Source organism: Tenrec ecaudatus, chromosome 8, assembly GCF_050624435.1.
Source record: "Tenrec ecaudatus isolate mTenEca1 chromosome 8, mTenEca1.hap1, whole genome shotgun sequence".
Classification (NCBI taxonomy): Eukaryota; Metazoa; Chordata; class Mammalia; order Afrosoricida; family Tenrecidae; genus Tenrec; species Tenrec ecaudatus.
The window spans coordinates 4,208,026-4,213,478 of NC_134537.1; positions in this window are offsets into that span (position 1 = coordinate 4,208,026).

Sequence of the window (5,453 nt, forward strand, 5' to 3'; positions counted from 1 at the left end):
ACACACCCCATCCCTACCCCCACCGGCTGGATCTGGGGGAAGGGTGGAGACCCTATACTAGCGGCAGGAAGTTCAGCCTGGCAGGACCCACCCTGGCGAGAAGTGGGAGGTGACGGGACCCTACGGAGCAGCTCCCGCTCCTCCACCCAGAGGGAAGCGTTTCCAAGGCTGGCTGCGCTCCAGAATCCCGGCACCCCGTCCCACTGGATTCCCAGAGAGCACTTTCTACACCATCTAATACCGCACTCTCTGCAATGCTGGGGGGGGGGGGGTGCGTGGAGGGGGATCGCACTCGGCCAGGCCACGGGGGTGTCTGTTCAATAGGTCAGAACGATGCGGATGCTGGAGTTCAACTTCATTCTAAGAGGGGGGAAAAGTCGGGGTCTGGAGTGGCTTTGCACCTCCCCATGGTCACTTTCCTTGGAAGAGGGGCTTGAATTTAAGACCTGCTCGCCCTGCTGTCTTGGCTTCCACGTGGGCTGTGTGCTAACTGCAAGGTCTGCAGCTAGAAACCACAAGCTGCTTCCACCCCCCACCCCAGTTAAACGTGAACCTGACTCGGAAGCCCACCGGGGCAGGTCTACCCTAACCTGTCAGATCTCTATGCATTGAAATAGACTCAGTGGCAGTGGGTTTGGGGTTTCGTTTCGTTTCTGTTTGGGTTTTTGCTTTGTTTTGTGTTTCCCTGAATAGTTGCATTCCCATGACTGCCCAAACTTGAGCCAAACTCATCGGGGTGATTCAAATCAGAGCAGAGTGCACCAAAGGGAGCCCCCTCTCCCATTATCTGGGAGCCCACAGGCTGGGAAACACCCAGGTTGCAGGGTTGCAGCTGAGAAGAACCTCCTGGACCAGGCTTAAAAGTAAACAGACTTCATTCCGGGCCTTCTGAACCTCCTGTTTTCCAGACAGCACGTCCTCTGCCCAAGGTTATCTCAGGGAAGTGGGAGGGAAGCGACCACAGGTAGCTCCATGGGAAGCAGCATCTTTGCAAACTAAAGTGACAATCCAGCACAGCAGCCATCATGGGAACATAGAAATGTGCTAGGGTTAAATGGCTTCTAATTAAGGAGCCCTAGTTGACGCAGTGAGTTTGGTTCCCAAAGAAAGGCCGGAAAAGAACTGATGGCACACCCTTACAGAAGGGTCGCAGGAAGGAGACCAGCCAGTCAGGGTGCAGTATAGCACCGGTGAAATGTACAACTTTCTTTTTTTTTTTTAAATCGTTTTATTAGGGGCTCATACAACTCTTATCACAATCCATACATACATCAATTGCATAAAGCACATTTGTACATTCACTGCCCTCATCATTCTCAAAACAGTTGTTCTCCAACTAAGCCACTAGAAGCATACAACTTTCTTCTAGTTCTTTAATGCTTCCTCCCCGCATCCTGACCCCAATTCTACCTTACAAATCTGGCTAGACCAGAGCAGATACACGAGTACCTGGAAACACAGGGAATCTGGGACATAAAAACTCCTCAGGACCAATATTGAGAGTAGCCATACCAGGAGGGGAAGGGGAAGGTTGGGGAGAAAGGGGAACAGATCACAATGATCTACCTATAACCCCCTCCCAGAGGGATAGACAACAGAAAAGTGGGTAAAGGGAGACATCAGTGAATATAAAACAAGAAAAAAATAATAATTATAAATTATCAAGGGTTCATGAGGGAGGGATGGTCAGAGAGAGAGGGGAGAAATGAGAAGCTGATACCAAGGGCTCAAGTAGAAAGAAAATGTTTTGAAAATGATGATAGCAACAAATGTACAAATGGGCTTGACACGATGGATGGATGGATTGTGGTAAGAGTTGTATGAGCCCCAATAAAATAATAAACAACAACAACAAAAAAAAACTGATGTTAGTGAAGAAGATTGAAAGTATCTACCACAGACTGCCAGAAGAACCAACAAATCTGTCCCAAAGAACTGCCAAAATACTCCGGCTCAGAAGCATGGTTGGCAAGTCCTTGTCTCACGTGCTTTTAGACATATTATCAGGAGAGAACAGTTCTGGAAAAGGACATCATGCTTGGTGAAGCAGAAGGGCAGCAGAAAGGAGGAAGGACCTCTGGGGCATGGATTGGTACCATGGAGGTACTGATGGGCTAAGCCTCACCACGGGATGAGGATGGCTCAGCACTGGGCAGGGTTTCGTCCTGCAGTGCAGAGTCACGGTGAATCAGAACCTACTCAATGATACTCAAGATACAATTTATCTAAAAATTGAAGATAATACAGCTGTCATCACTCAAAATGCAAGTCCACTGCCACCAAGTCTATTCTGGTCCTCAGCGAGCCTGTGGGCCAGCGTATCACAAGCTGCCCTTCCGGCTTTCTAAGGCTGTAATCTTTATGGGAACAGAAAACCTCATCTTTCTTTTTTGGAATAGCTGATGGTTTTGAACTGCTGACTTTGCAGTTAGCAGCCTAACACGTAACCCACCACACCACCAGGGCTCCCATACTTTCTTAGTTCATTACATTTCTGGCTTTCACTGGCTCACCCTCCTGATATGCACAACCTTGTGTAGGCAGTTCCATGAAATTTAGATTGGGTCTGTGACTTCGCTTGTTTTAACCAAGGACAATGTGCCAGTGAAGCTGTCCTACCCCGCTGCTCCTCATCCCCCATCCCACCCCCACCCAGCAGAAACTCTTAGAAGACATGAAAACTTTTTTTTTTGACACTTCTGGGAGAATTGAGCTGTCAGGTGAGAGAGTTCTACGCACTCTCCTGGGGAAACCACGTGGCGAGACCAAAAGCCCTGAGGTGCAAGGAAAGAGGGTGAAACTCAGCTACTGAAGCCCAACCCCCAGCCAGCTCCACTAGCTAATGACAAACATGTTTTGCTCTCCACCAACACAGCCAGCAGAAGAACCACACAGCTGAACTCAGCCCAGATGGCAGAAGCCAATGGATACTGTCTTCAGCCACTAAATTTTATAAGTTTGTTGTGCAAATGTGTGTCCTGCAAATGTGTGTCCTAAATATAAAGTTAGAAAGTTCTTAGCACATGTGCTACTATGTATCTCTAGAGGAGTGGCTGGTGGACTTGAACCACAGCATTTTAGTCAGCTGCCCAAAGCCTAACCCACCGTGCCACCAGGGCTCCTTAACATATGCTGGGGCACTCCTACTGGCTATTGCATAAGGCTCATGACCAGAATAGTCCCAATGAAAGGAAAACTACCTCATCCATATACATGTGATTAATTTGGCCGGGACAGGATGGGGGGGACATATACATGTGATTAATTTGGCCGGGACGGGGGTTGGGGAGGGAAGGGGGCATTGGCGGGTGGGTGGGAGGAGGGATGAGATTCAGCCCAGAGTTGGTAACACTAAAGGCAAATTACTTGCTTCACTCTCTTGGCCTGGATGAGCTGGGGGGTTGTTCCCTGGTATTACCAATTTAAATCCTCATGAGACCTACTTCCTGCCAATTTCATAAAGAAATGCCACCTGTTTGTTTTGTTTTTAAGACAATAGACTGAGAGGACACTCCTGCTGCTAGCTAAATCTTTCTATGTGCAGAGACTTCCCCACCAAATCTCTATTGCCTGCTTCTAAAAATTCCCATCTGCCTCCCTCCCTTCCCCGTCTCTCCCTGTCTTTCCACAGCACACCCCTGGCAAGTGCTGGTGCTTCTTTCCCTGTGTCCCTCAAATCTGTGCTGTTCTCCCTCTCCCACAACATGCCCTTATCGCCAACCAGAATGCTTGCCGTCGCCTCCTGACGGTTCCTCTCCTCCAGGATCTCCTATTGGCACGAAGCTTGGAATGGCTGCCCACACGAATATAAGGCAAAGCTGCCAGTCTAGCAGCTGAGGTCTCCCAGCAAACTGGCACCGGTTTCACAGCTCTGCGGGGGGCTCCCACACTGCCCAACAAAGATGCCTTCTTTATCCACTCTGGCCATTCTGCGCCCTGATCCCACTGGACCCATTCTTTGCCTGTACCTCTCTCTCCAGCTCAGCCCCGCTCCAAAGGACCACCCCAACCTCACCATCCAGGCTTCTTCCTTTCCCTGCAAATTTAGGCTGTTCTTAACTTTTCCGCACCCTTGCCATCATTGGCCAGAGCATTGGCCTCTGTTTGTATTTTAACATTTTCCTATTTTTGATGAACTGTATCTTAACGTTCAACCCTCCTTAGGAGCTCTTGCCTCCACAGCTGGATGGCAGGGAGCTGCAAGGCGAGCCATGCTTCGCTCTGACATCTCTCCCCTGAAGACCGGGTCGTTCCCTTCTCTCTGTCCGTCTCGACTGGTGTGTGCTTAGCAGGGGTCAGGCTCTCCCACCAGGCACTGCAGTTGCATACACATGCAGCTCTCAACCCTGAAACAGCTCCTGGAGAAGAGAACTTCATGTCCTTGTCTTCTTCCCATCCTTCACACGGTGTTCTTCACAGAGGCGTAAGCAGCACGTGTTGGTATTAGCCTGTGGGCCACGGTCTCTGGCATTTTGGTCTTAAGTGCCACCTCAACCATTCCTCCTTCCCCCCCTCCCCCCCCCCGCATCTTGGTCTGGGTGGCTGATTCCAGGAGTGTGGATGGTTAGGAACTTGGTGGAGTGGCTAAGTTGCTAGAGCTGCTGCGACCCAAAAGCCCTTGGGGAAGAACCTGCCTGGACTTGCTGAACCAGTACAGAGAAAATTCCCAAAGCCCAGCTCACCATTAACCCTGAAGGAGGAGGAAAACAGACAAGGGCTTTGAATAGATAAGCTTCAATAAGGAAGAGCCCAGAACACTCTTTATGGGATTCATCTTTCTTTTCCTAATAATTTCTTCATTTTGCATCCTTTTTAAATTTTTAATTTGTTTTACATACTTCACATAGCATGCAATTCAATGGTTTAAATACACCCCCAAAGAATTGTGCAATCATTACCACAATCCATTTTAAAACATTTCCTTCATTCTTGTAGTTATTCTTATTAGGCCCCCATTTCCCCCTCCCATCCCCTCCTCCTTTGCTGTACCCCGAAGACACTATCTGTCCAGTTACTGTCTCTATAGCTTTACCTCTCTCCTGGATTTCACATGAAGCAAACTATAACAAAATAAACTAACAAAAACCGAACCATAATAGAATCAAGCACACAAAAACCCCTCTATCTGGAAGAAAACAGAAAATAACAAAACCCAGAAAAAATTTAAATGGGTAAAAGGGGGAAACACATTAATAGGATTCATCTTGATTTCAACAGAAGCGTAAGAGTTGGCCGTTTCCTCGGTGTGCTTGACAAATTGCAGGTGGTACCGCATCTCTGTCATCTACCGTGTCTCATCTAGCATGGTGCCTGGCACGCAGCCAGGAGACAAAGCTTAAAGCCAGTGGTGTTCCCGCTCGGGTTTGTATGGTTCCTCTCCCCGGCGCCGCACTTTGCCAAGCTTTGTTTCACTCTTTGTAAAAATGTATCCCTAGAATGGGCTCAGACAGAGG